Consider the following 14,239-nt stretch of genomic DNA (forward strand, 5'->3'; position numbering starts at 1 on the left):
CTGAGCCAAAGGCAGAGGCTTTAACCCACTGAGCCATCCAGGCACCCCTGGATTTCTGTTTGATAGGGGTATAAAACTGTTCAGCCACTCTGGGGAATAGTCTGGCAGTTTCTTAAAATACTAAACATACAATTATCATACGACCCAACCATGGTACTATGTGGCAAATATTTTTTCATAGAGAAATAAAAATTTATGTTTACACAAAAACCTGAACAAGTGTCTATAGTGTTTATAGCAGCTTTTTGGGTAAGAATCTGCTCCAAAGTGGAAACAACCCAGGTATCCTTCACGTAACAAACAGTTAAACGGGGAAATAGCCATACCATGGAATACCACTGGGAAGGAATAACGAACAAAGTACTCATATGTGTAACAACCTAGGTACATCCCCAGGAATTTATACTGATTGATAACAACAACAACAGTCCCCAAAGATTGCATACTATATCATTTCATTTGTCATTCTTGAAATGATGGAATTAGAGAAATTGGGAACAGAGGAGTGGTTGCTTGCCAGGAGTTAAGGAGGAGGCGGTTAGGCAGGAAGTGGGTGTGGCCATGAAACGTGGGTGTGGCCATGAAACAGGGCTGTGATTTTGTGATTTTGGTGATGTTCTGTCTCTTGACTGTATCAGTGTAGACGTCCGGGTTATACTGTACTATCATTTTATAAGATGTTACCACTGGGGGGAACTGGGTAAAGGATCTCTTTGTATTATTTCTTATGCTTGCATGTGAATCTACAGTTATTTCAAAATAAAAAAATTAATTAAAAAAAAAGGCAATCCAGGGGCACCTGGGTGGCTCAGTTCGCTGCACGTCTGCCTTTAGCTCTGGTTATGGTCCCGGTGTCCTAGGATCGAGCCCCAAGCTGGGCTCCTAGGATCGAGCCCCAAGCTGGGCTCCTTGCTCAGTGGGGAGCATGCTTTTCTCTCTCCCTCTGCCTACTGCTCCCCTTGCTGTGCTTGCTCTCTCTCTCTCTGTCAAATAAATAAAATCTTTTCTAAAATCTTAAAAAATAAAATAAAATAAAAAAGGCAATCCATCTGTAGACACTCATTTCCAGCTCCTAGTCTGCAGAAAGATACTCAAAGCAGGGACAATGGAGATTTATTTTTTTTAATTTTTTTCTTTTTTAAAGATTTTATTTATTTATTTGAGAGAGAGAGACAGTAAGAGAGAGCATGAGCGAGGAGAAGGTCAGAGGGAGAAGCAGACTCCCCATGGAGCTGGGAACCTGATGTGGGATTCGATCCTGGGACTCCGGGATCATGACCTGAGCCGAAGGCAGTTGTCCAACCAACTGAGCCACCCAGGCATCCCGAGAATGGAGATTTATTGATGTAGCATGAATTTTAATATTCTCTGAGCTTTGCCCTCTTCTGTCTTGCTGAGATTACTCTAGAGGTTTCTAGCCTCTCATGTATTTAATATTATTATTTGTTAATGCTTCCACTGGGCTAATTCACTCAGCTTCCAGGTTGCCTGGGCAACCCAAGACTAATGTCCCCATTTGGTACAAAGAGAAACCAGAAACATGAAGTGCTGAGGAGCTCCAAATGCAGGCTTCCTAATCCTTTATTCTGCATACATGAGCGGGCGCACCTGTGGTGTGTAGCATTCGGAATCACTCTTATTTTTGCTGATCATTCAATTCCCCTTCATCTAGCACATGTCTTAGGTCATTTCAATAACTACTGCAAAAGACTCTAAAACCCAGCATCTCACCTTGGACTGGAGTCCCTTCATTTAAGGGCCAGCTCAGGCAGAGCCAAGATTACCTTCAGACTCACAGTGACTTTGCTGTGAATTCAAGAACAGTGAGATGCTGGGTTTTCTCCGGGCAAAGGGTTGCACAATCTTCCTGCTCTTTCTGGGAGTAGCAGCTCTCAGCTGACCACATCCAGGGCAGGTGTGGGCTGGGGTGGTGAGATGGCCTTGTTTCTTGTGTAAGAATCACCACTCCCAACCCAGGGATAAAACTAGGAATTGAAACAGGCACCCGGAAGGCAAAGGCCTCGGGAACTTTCTTTCTCAGTGTAGTCCAGTCCTCTCTGGTACTGTCATCTGGGGGAAATTGGTGTCATGGAAAATTTTTCTTCTGATTTCATCATTGAGAAAACTGGGCTAAGTGAATCAACAAGTTTTAAACAGCTGCGTGTGACAGGCACTGTGCAGGACGCTTTGCTGTGCCTTAATTCACTGAATCTAGATCTTTGATCTTTAAAACCCCACCCCGAAGTAAGCATTTGGATGAACCCCACCATATAGAAAAAGAGAGTAAGGCCAGAGAGGGGAAAATGACTTGCCCAAGGTCACAAGGTGGGTACGTAGAGGAGCTTGAAGCTAAGGCCAAGGCCACCAGGATCCAAAGTCACTGTTTTTTCTATTCTTTCTTGCTGCCATAGAGGCAGTTTAATGGACTAAACCACAGAGGGTCCAGAGTTCTGCCATTAGAGGGATACGGCTTTTATCTTTAGCTCTGCCTGGCTCAAGTTGTGTGACCTTGAGCAATTAATTTCTTATTTTCTTCATCTTTATAGATGGGAATTAAGAATCATTTCTGCAGGGACACCTTGGTGGCTCAGTCGGTTAGGCATCTGCCTTTGCCTCAGGTCCTGATTTGGGGGTCCCAGGGATCGAGCCCCGAATCGTCTACATGCTTAGTGGGGAGTCTGCTCAAATTAATAAATGAGTTCTTAAGAAAAAAGAATTGTTTTTGTAGCCATTGGATTGTTGGAGGAACTTCAGGAGATTTTGTGTTCAAAGCACTCATATAGTGCCTGACAAATGTAAGTGATGTTCAATGTAAGCAATGATCTGTTCCCAAAGAGTAAGTTAGTTTGGTTCCCGCTTCCTTCGCAAAGCACTTGCATCAACCTTCATTTCCCCCCAAACCACTCAGAGCTCTGCTGCTAACAATGCCCTTGTTTCACTAAAAATAGGAATCGTGATAACAGCCAATGGTTTCTGTGCATGGCCAAATGCCTGGGTGCTTCCCCAACTTCATCTCATTTAAATGACGTGAGCAGCTATGTCTTGCTGTGGAAGGGGTGCTCCTGTGAGTGGCTGCTTGAAGGCAAAAGGAAACTCGCCCCCCCCCCAACTTGGCCGAGGTGGGGCAGTGGTAGCATCATTTGCTGAGGGCTCATTACAAGTTAGTCAGCCTCCTAAGTGCATTACTTAGCTAATGGAATCCTTCCAGAAGTGGCCGCCACAATCCCTATGTTACTGATGAAGAAACTGAGGCCTAGAGAGGATCAGTAAGTTGCTGTTATACTTCTTTTGGTTTAGGTGGACCATAATTTACCTAACACATATTTCTGAGGCTAATGCTTAGGATGAAAAATGCGAAGATGCTTGCTTTGGGAAGCAGCCATCCCTCGGCAGGCCTGCTTTGTTCATTCAGTTCCAAATTTCGGTAGTTCCGAATCTGGTTATTTCTGAAAGGGGCTCTGGCGAATAACAGGACAAGTTTTCTCTAAAGATCAGGAAATTCTGGACTGAAGAGGTGAGGGGAACTGACCCAGGACACAGTCTGATAGCAGCAAAGTTTGGGACTTGAATCAGCTGCACTTTGGCCTGGGCGGCCCAGTTACTGAGCAAACGGGTTAGGGACTTTGGCCGGCAAAAGAAGGGAAGAACCTGTTCCTCACCTGCGAAATAGGGTCAAGACGGGACCTCCTTGGGGAGTGGTGTGGCCCAGCCCAGGGACAGCCACCCTGTGCTAGGAATGCGACAATAGAAAGTGAAGGGACGGGTGGAACGCTAGCATTCCCCAGAGGTGGTGGTGGGAGGGTGTGATGGGAACGGGGGCGGAACTTTGGCTCGCAAAGGCGGGAGTTGGAGAATTCGGGGCGGGGCTTGGAGAGTCAAGGCTTAGATAGGCAGTGGGCGGGGCTTGTGATGCCGAGAATGGGGTTGGGTCCGTGGGTGGGGCTTCTAGCAGCGGGGCGGGGTTTTGTGGCGCCCTTGGGCCAGTTCGGACGCAGTGGGAGGGGAGGCAGGATTAGAGAGCCAGGAGGCCTACTAAGGGTTTGGATGGGGCAGTGGGCGGGCTTAGGGGAACTGATGTTCCGGTTTTGAGGGGGTCTGGAAGAATCTTTGAGGATCCGGGGGATGTGGCCCTACAGAGCCAAGGCGGGCCAGTGGGCGGAGCTCCCGGTGCTGAGGAGCAGAGGGCGTGGCTAGGGAGCGCCCATGGGCGTGGCCCTCTGGCTTGTTGACTAGTAGGCGGTGCGTGTGCTTGGGTACCGCCTTCCTCCGCAGCCCACCGGCATCCCTCGGCGCGACCACAGGGGGCGCTAACGAGAGTGGGGCGTGGAACCAGGGGTGGGAAGTGGGCTTTCCCTCCCGGAAGTGGGCGTGACGGGCCGAGCCCTAGGGCCTTTTGGTTGGGCGCGGCGCGGGGCGGGGGCGGGGTCTGCGTGCGGCGGCGGTGGCGGCGGCGGCTGCCCGCGCCCCTCCCCCGCGCGGCGCTCAGTGCCAGGCGGGAGACGGCAGCGGTTAGAGGCTTCGCCGGGCTTTGCAGCGGGGACTTCGGCGGCGGCGGCGCCTCAGGCATCTCGGCCCTGGTGAGCAGCGCGCGCCTTGCGGGGCCGCTCGGGAGCGAGCTGGCGGGCCGACCGGTCCTCTCCGCATGTGCCGGCGCCGGCTGACAGGACCCGGCAGGGCGTGGAGCAGGGCCCAGTGGAGGGGAGTGGGCTCTAGTGGGCGCGCGGGGCGCAGACCCTTGGGCCGCCTCCCCCTCCACGGCCGGTGTGCCGCGGGTTGGAGCAGGGGCTGCTGCCGGAGGTTCGGGACGGAACCGCTTGGCCTTGGGAGGGTGAACCGGGATCCCTGTGAGGAGGAGGCTGCCCAGGGGCGGCTTTCGGAGGTCCAGACGCCTCCCGCCGGGGTGAACAACCCCGGGTCGGGTGGGGAGGAGCTGTCTGAGGAAGGGTTTTAGGGATTGGGGACCCGCCTGGCTGGGTGGGGTCTGGGGTGGGGAGGGGCTGTTCGGGGTTAGGGCGCCGAGTCGGGGGGCGCCGGGCCTGGGGGCGGGGTTTGAGTCACCCCAGGGAGCGAGTGGGTGGGGGGCCAGGGGACTGGCTCACGTGGGGCCGGGGCGAGGGCGGCGGTCTAGCCTGAGGGTGGCTGGCTGTGGGTGCGAGGCCGGCTCCGGGTCCTAAAGATCTAGCTCTGGGGTCGGGAAGGGCAGGGCTCGGCTAGAACTGGAGTAATGTGGTCAGGGGCGGCTTGGGAGAGCGAGGAGCCGAGCGGTGGGGAGTGGCGGGCTGGGAGGGCCAGGGCTGGCGTCGGGGCGGGGGGCGGTTGTTGGGAGAGGAAGAGCGGAGCCGGAAAGCTGCAGGGTCGGGGGACTGGAGCGTCGGAGTGAACCGGGTCATTCAGAGATGTGCTCCCCTAATAGCGGAGCAGCTGGAGAGGGACGCAGTCAAAAGGAGCGAGGTGCAGGTGGGGCTCCGTTGCGCCTAAATGACTGGGGATGAGGTCAGATGTAGAGGGTGGAAATGCAGGAACCCAGCTCTCCCGCCCGTCCACACCGGCGCGCACACACCAGCTCTCGGTCTCTCAAATGATTTGAATGTGTTGGGGGAAGTGGCAGGCTGCTGGGGAGAGCCGAGAAGAAAGGGGCTTCCTCTTGGAGGGAGGCGCTGGCCCTGCCGTCCTTTTTTGGGAGTGTTCAAAGGGTTTTGATCGCTGGAAAAGGAAACGTAGGCTTTACTGCATCGTGGTTTAGAATCACATCCTATATTTGGCCTTAATGTAGGCTGCCCTTGTTTTGTGGCGTCTGAAGTACTTGCTCTACATGTTGCTAACGTGGAATTCTGGGTGAGAAGCAAATTGCAAGTTGTTCATCTCCCCCAGGATAGGAAGATACAAAGGCCTTTCTTTCCTATAAGACATTTAAACAGAATTGGATGTAGTGAGTGTTTTTAAACTGGTACTGAATGGCCAATATCTTTACTTTTGGTAATAGTTATTACAAAATATTAGTCCCTTTTATCGCAACCATTCTGCCTGGGATTACATTCTAAAACAGTACTTGTAGGGCTCTTAGTCACTCTATATAATAATGCATTTCATTGTCCTTATCTGGCAGAATTCTCTCCAAACACCAGGGCCTGGTAGAATAGACAAAAACATGATTAAGTATAAGCAGTTGCTTTGTACCGTCTGTTCATTTGTGAAGGCAAGTAGATATCTGTTTATATATCTTCACTTTCTGCATTCCCTGTAAAACTGAAGAAATGGGAAAAATCTGTTTTGGCCTTGATTTTGTATATTTCAGAAAACTAACTTAAGGGAAGTCATTTTTTATATTTTATTTTTATTTTTTTGAGTGGAAATACACTTCAGAGACAGTGTTTGGTTGTGAAGTCTAGTTAGTAACCCTTGGGTCTGAGAGGTTGCATAACTACTTGGGGGGAAGTAAAATAAAACTGGGAATTCTGTTCAATGTTAGGCCTCCATGACATGCACTGTTTTGTGGTAGGTGATAGTCATGTGTACTGAGGATTGAACAAAGATTGGTATAAAGGTCGGGTACACACCTTTTTGACAAATGCAGAATGTGCTTTGTCCATATTTATTTTTGATTATTTGTGGAAGGTACATTGAAGCCTGTTGAATTTTAATAGACACATAGCAGTGAGCTATCACACTGCACACAGTATTGAATTTTTCATGTTCACTTATTACTTTGCTTGCAGATTGTGCTAATTACCATTTATGTCTATTACTTTACATAGTTCAGGATTAGGTTCAGGGTGGCACATAGTACTTTTTAAAAACTCTTGGATTTTTTGATTTACATTTTATGTTTAATGCACCTGTCACTTTTGGGACCTACTCCAACCATGAGGAAGAGAGTCACTCCAGTGTGTGAAATGGAATGTTCAAAAGGATGAATTATCAGCTCTCAGTTAGGTAACTGGAATGGCAAATTATTTAATACTTTGATTTGTCACAAACTGGTGCTTTAGAAACTTTTTTTTTTTTTTTTTAAGATTGTATTTATTTGTCAGAGAGAAAAAAGAGGGAGAGAGCGCACATGCAGGGGAAGCAGCAGGCAGAGGGTAAAGCAGGCTCCCCACGAAGCAGGAAACCAGACTTGGGGCTCAATCCCTGGATCCCCGGATCATGATCTGAGCCAAACACAGACTTTCAACTGATTAAGCCACTGAGGCGCCCCTAGAAACAGATATTATTAACTGGGCTGTTTTGCCTTTGACTTTCTCAGAGGTGGAACAGTAATAAATTTGGATGCCTCTTTCCTATGCAGGATACAAATCCATGTTTGTTTTCCATTTGGTGACTTCCCTGTGTTACTCTGTTTCTGAGTTATAAAAACTCTTTTTCGTACTTCTCTGTCTTTTTCAACTTAAGATGTCTTTTCTGTATTAAAACATGGAAATCCTCATGAATATTTCAGTATGACCTAGTACCTAGAATCTTAAGTAATAGAATCTCTCTGGGTTTTCTTTGCCCTAGTTTGGATCCTTTAAAATGAGTGAACAAAGTTCTTTATAATTCCTTTTTGAGAGCTTATTTGTATTTCAGTAATACATAATGGAATCTTTTTTTGTTTTGTAAGTTCTTTTTGAGCTATAATTCACATACCATACAGTTCACCTGTCTAAAGTGGTTTTTATTATAGTCACAGAATTGTGCAGTCATCATCGTAGTGTTAGAGCATGTTCATTAGTCCAAAAAGAAACCCATACCTATTAGTGGTCCTCCAGCCCTGCTGTTCTCTCTCCTCCCTCCCCTGCCCTAGGCGGCCACTAATCTATTTTCTGTCCCTGGATTTGCGTATTTTGGACATTTCATATAAATGGGATAATTCAGTATGGGGTCTTTTGTGTCTCTTATTAAGTATAAGGGTTTTCAAGGTTTATTTATGTTGTAGCATGTATCAGTACTATATATATATATATATATACATATATATGTATATATATATATATATTTTGAAGATTTTATTTATTTATTTGACAGAGAGAGAGATCACAAGTAGGCAGAGAGGCATGCAGAGAGAGAGAGGGAAGCAGGTTCCCCGCTGAGCAGAGAGCCTGATGCGGGACTCGATCCCCGGACCCTGAGATCATGACCCGAGCTGAAGGCAGCGGCCCAAACCACTGACCCACCCAGGTGCCCCAGTACTATATATATATATTTTTAACGGTTGAATAATACTCCACTGTGTGGATATGCCATATTTTGTTTATCCATTCATTGGTTGTTGGTTGTTTGGGTCTTTACCCCTTTTGGCTGTTATGCATAATGCTGCTATGAACATTCCTGTACAAGTTTCTATGTGGACTTGTTTTCATTTCTCTTGGGACTTGCTGGGTCATATTGGTTACTCTGTGTTTAACTGTTAGAGGAACTGCCAGACTGTTTTCCAAAGCAACTGCATCATTTTACAATTCCGCCAGCATTGTATAAAGGTTTCGGTTTCTCCTCATCCTTGTCAACAATGTTACTCTCTTACTTTTTGATTCTAGCCATCCTAGTGGGTGTGAAGCAGTATATCATTGTGATTTTGATTTGCATTTCCCTGATGGCTAATGATGTCCTGCATCTTCTGAAGTAATTAGCAGACAATTGAATATTTTCTCTGGAGGAATCTTTATTTAGATGCTTTTCTTATTTTTAAATTGGATTATCCTCTTATTACGAGTTATTTATATATTCCAGTTACATAATATCTTATCAGATGTATGATTTGCAGAATTTCTCTCTGATTCTGTGAGGTGCTGTTTTGCTTTCTTGAGGGTGCCCTTTGAAGCACAGAAGTTTTTAATTTTGGTAAAGTCCCAATTTATGCGCAATGGAGGCAGTTGATAATGGAGTTAGAAGTTACTTAAACCTTGGGCCCCTGGGTGGCTCATTTGGTTAAGTATTTGCCTTTGACTCAGGTCCTGATCTCAGGGTCCTGGGATTGAGCCCCTCATCAGGCTCAGTGGGGAACCTGCTTCTCTACCCCCACCCCCATCTCTCCCTCTGTGCTCTCTTGCTGTCTCTCAAATAAATCTGTTTTCTTTTCTTTTCTTTTTTTTTTTTTTTTTAAGTTACTTGACCTTAAGTCACATCCCCATCAGTATTTTGGTTCTATAAATTAAAAACCAAATGTGAAAGTGTTAGGAAACGATTTAAATTAGTTCTGTATCATAAAGGGTTCATCAGGAACATGTCATTCCCCTCTTTAAATCCTCTGGTGGCCTTCCACCTCCTGTCTGTGGTTAAACTTCAAGGCTTCTTCCTGTGGCTGTGGATCAGGGTGTCTCTGATTTCGGCCTGCCTCCCCTCTTGCTATTCTCCTTCCTATGTTTTCATCTCTGTTGGCCGCTTCCTGAAACTTCTCAGGCTTCAGACCATCTTGTGATGAACTTAACCACTCCGCCCAATCTTCTGAATCCCAGTTGTCCTTTGGGATCCTTCATGAAACTTTCCTCAACCCTGTGGGCAGACATTGTCCCTGTCTTCACACATCAGACATTCATCACTACTGTCTGCTGCAGGGAACTGGACCTGAACTTGAGTTTACTGTCTGAAAGCACCTTCCATAGAAGCCAGAATATGAGAGAGAGGTACCTGACAAGTTATACCAAGATTCCCTTGCTCACAGCGTGATCTCAGGTGCTTTTGGATTATTTGCTGAATGAAGGATTATTGAAGTTAATTGGAAATATCTTGAGGTCAGTGGGTTTCTCTTTTGATTATTACATCTCTGTTGCCTGTGTAAAGTAACAAAGTACAGGGGTATTCCCCCCTGTCTTTCTGGCACCCAAATCCACCTCTTGCCAAAAAATTGCTCAGATGTAAAACCAAGCATTTGAAACATTTTCCCGAGGGCAGAACCTTCTCATCCAGGGTCTTTCCCCCTAATGAAAAGTGATGACTGGTGCATAGCCTTCTTAGTAGGACAGATGGCCGAGGAACATTTTTAGTTTAGAATAACTTAGCCACACCAAAGGCAGCAGGCCAGCCCTGATGGTACTGAGTCAGTCAGTACTGAAACCACCCCTGTGTACACCTGATGATGGGTATAAACTAGGTTTTCAGGGCACAAGCCTTCTTGCCTTTCATTCTTTTGTTCATGCTCTCTTGCTTCTCTCAGAGAAGAGAAAAAAAATGTTTTGTGCTCCTATGTTCACTCTTAATAGTATCATTGAAAATACTCCACTTAGTATCTCTCTTTTTTAAAAGATGTATTTATTTTAGAGAGAGAGAGCGAGCGAGAGTGTGTGTGTGTGTGCGCGCTGGGGTAGGAGGGAGAGGGAGAGAGAGAACCTCAAGCAGACAACATGCTGAGTGTGGATCCTGATGTGGGGCTCCATCTCACGACTTCAAGATCATGACCTGAGCTGAAATCAAGAATTGGATGCTCAACTGACTGAGCTACTGAGGCTCCCTGGCTAGTATCTTGAGAATTAGGAGAAACCAACTGGCCATTTGGGAACATTTCTGCTGCTGCTGCTTTTTTTTTTTTTTTTTTTAAAGATTATTTATTTATTTACTGGACAGACAGAGATCACAAGCAGGCAGAGAGAGAGTGGGAGGGGGAAGCAGACTCACTGCCGCGCAGAGAGCCTGATGCGGGGCTCGATCCCAGGACCCCGAGATCACAACCTGAGCAGAAGACAGAGGCTTTAACCCACTCAGCCAACCAGGCGCCCCTGGCTCCACTTCTTAATAGCTGTGACTGCCCAGTTATCCCACCTCCCTGAGCCTGCTTTCTCTTCTGTGGTGAGGGATGCTAATGGTTCCTTGCTGGACTAGCAAGTAGACCATGAATAAATTTGTATTCCCTCTGTCATCACTCTTAATGTCTGTTAATGAATGGAACTGGGGAGAGTAAGTCTAATACATTTTACTTCTGAAATTAAGCCATTAATGTATGGATTCCCACTCCCCCTCGGAATTTTAGACTTTGAATCAAACTTGAATTACTGAAGAGGGGAAGACTGACTAATTTTAGGTTAGGAAGGTAATTTTATTTTATTTTATTATTATTTTTTTAAAATTGTACACTTTATTTTTTTTTTTTTAAAGATTTTATTTATTTATTTGAGAGAGAGACAGTGAGAGAGAGCATGAGCGAGGAGAAGGTCAGAGAGAGAAGCAGACTTACGTGGAGCTGGGAGCCCGATGTGGGACTCTATCCCGGGACTCCAGGATCATGACCTGAGCCGAAGGCAGTCGTCCAACCAACTGAGCCACCCAGGCGTCCCAGGAAGGTAATTTTAAAGATGAGGCAAGGTTTTGTTTTCTTTTTGCCTCTGTCTGTATTAGAAATGTCTATTTAGACAAGGTTTTCTTATTCAGGCCTCCTTTGTATTCAGTCATTTTAAGGAAAAATGTTTAGTTCCTGGGAAAGATTGATATCTTTTTAGGGTTTGGAAGGAGATTGCGCTTCAGTGCCTAAGACTCTTATCTGGTTATAATGTTAATGGCAGTGTTGTGATAAACTAACATTCTGTTTGGGAAAGAGCCTCAGTAGCTACGTGGGATGTTAAATTGGGCCTGTCACATGAATTTCACATTAGTAACAAAATAGACCCTCCTGTTTGCCACAATAAAGAGAAATTACGTCCAATTAATGCAAAGGTCAGAGTGAGAGAAAGTAGAATACAGACGCGTATATTTTGTATGACTGAAAGGCAATAATTTCACAATACATATCCTCCCCCTTTGGTCATGAAATTGCCTATATTAATTTTTTAAAAATTATGAACATGGATCATACAAAGCACCAGTATCTTACTACCTTTTTTTTTAATTTTTAAAAAGATTTTATTTATTTGACACAAAGAGGTCACAAGTAGGCAGAGAGAGAGGGGGTAAGCAGGCTCCCTGCTGAGCAGAGAGCCCAATGCAGGGCTCAATTCCAGGACCCTGAGATCATGACCTGAGCTGAAGGCAGAGGCTTAACCCATTGAGCCACCCAGATGCCCCTCTTCCTGCCTTTCTAAGAATATATCATTTTAAGGTGTTTGGGAGATTATTTCTCAAGTCCAGAGGTCCCCATGCTTTTTTTCCCTTTTTTTTTTTTTTTTTTTTTTAAGATTTCATTTGTGGGATGTCTGGATGGCTCAGGTGGTTAAATGTCTTTCTTCAGCTCAGGTCATGATCCCAGGGTCCTGGGATAGAGTCCTGCATCGGGCTCCCTAATCAGTGGGGAGCCTGCTTCTCCCCTTGCCTCTGCTGTTCCCTTTGCCTCTGCTGTTCCCCCTGCTTGTGCTCTCTCTCTTTCTAACAAATAAAATCTTTGAAAAAGAAAAAGATTGTAGTTATTTGTCAGTGAGTGAGCAGAAGCGGGGGAAGCAGCAGGCAGAGGGAGAGGGAGAAGCAGGCTCACCACTAAGCCTCATGTGATGTGGGGCTTGATCCCAGGGTCCTGGGGTTGTGACCTGAGCCAAAGTCAGCCACTTAACTGACTGAGCCACCCAGGTGCCCCCAGAGGTCCTCATCCTTGGCTATCCATGAGGATCATCTGTAGACCTTTATAAATACATCTGCCTGGGCTTGTGCTCCCTGGTGATTCTGAATCACAGCCAGAGTGGAAAGTACCTTGTTGGTCAATTCCTCCTCCTAAGGTGGAAGGTACTATTGTCATAGGAGCGTGAGAGACTTGCCCAATATCAGGAACTTAACTGTTCCATCCCTCTTCCCCCAGCTGCCTTCCACCTCCTTCCATGTGTCTTGTGAAATTCATTTTTAGAGTTGGTTGTGTCGAATTATAGTGTCTTGTCATTTCTTTTTTTTTTAAACAGTGTGAACCTGATGTACTTTCTCTTCTTAGTCCTTGACCGAATGCACCAGTTCCCTCTTAACCTTACACCACGGTCTTTTGCCAGACCTACTCAACAGAGTTTGCCTCTTCAGTTTATCATCGCTATCAGTAGTTTGTACCAATGTTTGTGTCTTTTCTCACATCTTTAGCATGTGCATGTATTTTATTTACCCTATCAGATTTGTCCAGATATTCAGGTCTTTTAAGATGCATTTTTGGGGAACTTAAGTGGAATCTCTTGGATAAGCCTTTGGTAGATTTGATTTCTTAGTTTTAATGTAAAAAAAAAAATCCGTTTTTATTTCCTCAGTCTTATAATGTGACCGTTAGTAAACAGTGGTTGTAGGTATTTATCTCAAAAGTTTCAAAGACCAATTAATATTGCAAAAGTGGCTTTGCATTGCGTCTTGCCAGAATAATCTGTACCATTAGGCCATATGCATATGGAGACACTAATTTTGATAAGAGCAACACGCGGGTACTGGAACTACACAGATTGTAACAGGCATGGTGAAAATGAAAACCCTTTAGGATCAGCAGAAGTTGATCACAGCTTCACAGTGTGGTTTTTCTGGCTCCATGGAGCCAAAACAGCCTGGGAATCTGGGCACAGGGCTGTTTGGTGCAAGGGCCTTTTTTGCCCCATTGTGGAGTCAGATGTGTGTCCCTATATTCTGAGAACTGCTGAGGTCTTCATGCTGCATGAACAGAGATGTAATTTTTCAGTTTTGTGAAAGGCTGTAAACACATGTGGGAAAGGAAGTGTGGGGAGAGTGCTCCCTTTGGAGGGGGTGTTTTCCACTCTTGATATTGTAGGGGTTCTTGTCAGAGTTCACAAGCACCTACCTACTCCTCAGGACAAATGTTTAATCACCCTTGTTTGCTTACTTCACATGAAAGATAATTAAATTCCTTTTTGCAATGGTCAAGCATTCTTTTCTAGTTAAAGATTGTAATTCCTTTCATTCTTAGGAACTTAAAGAATTGAGCCTGACTTACAAATGCAAAAACTCAAATGCTGCGTGAGTGCGACCGAGAAACACATGTAAACTTGAGCTGTCCTCTCCCTTAAGCAGAAGAATTTATTGGAAGACCCATCACTTTACAAGCTAGACGGTGAATTAGTTTTGTGGTTAGTAGTGTCTTTAGCTAAACATTGTCATCCTGGTTTTTCTTGGCAAGCAAAAGAGGGGCCCCGGCCAGCGAGGGCTGGCCATAGCTCCTGGGGGTGGTATTCAGTAAGATGCATGTTGTCTGTTATAGAAATAGAGTAACCTTGGACTTGCTCTCTTATCCAAGCTGTTGGTTGCTTTATACTGCTACTTAGAAGTTTTTGATTCTTTAGTACCCTGAGAGTTTCATTTTGTTCTTACACCACATAGAGATACCTTGAATGCTCTGGGCTGAAATTGTCACGTGGAACAAATAATGGGC

The 14,239-nt window shown here is 45.7% G+C and overlaps 1 protein-coding gene across 1 annotated transcript in view; it reads left to right on the top strand.

The window, feature by feature from the left end:
• The first annotated feature begins 4,452 nt into the window (after positions 1-4,452).
• Positions 4,453-14,239, top strand: part of CORO1C (coronin 1C) — a 74,701-nt gene continuing 64,914 nt past the window's right edge. Inside the window, exon 1 of the mRNA XM_004779086.3 lies at positions 4,453-4,577. The gene's annotated coding sequence lies outside the window, so the exon portion shown is untranslated. The remainder of the gene's footprint in view (positions 4,578-14,239) is intronic.

This window comes from Mustela putorius, unplaced genomic scaffold (assembly GCF_011764305.1).
Source record: "Mustela putorius furo isolate JIRA1106 unplaced genomic scaffold, ASM1176430v1.1 tig00000193_pilon_pilon_pilon, whole genome shotgun sequence".
NCBI classification, from domain to species: domain Eukaryota; kingdom Metazoa; phylum Chordata; class Mammalia; order Carnivora; family Mustelidae; genus Mustela; species Mustela putorius.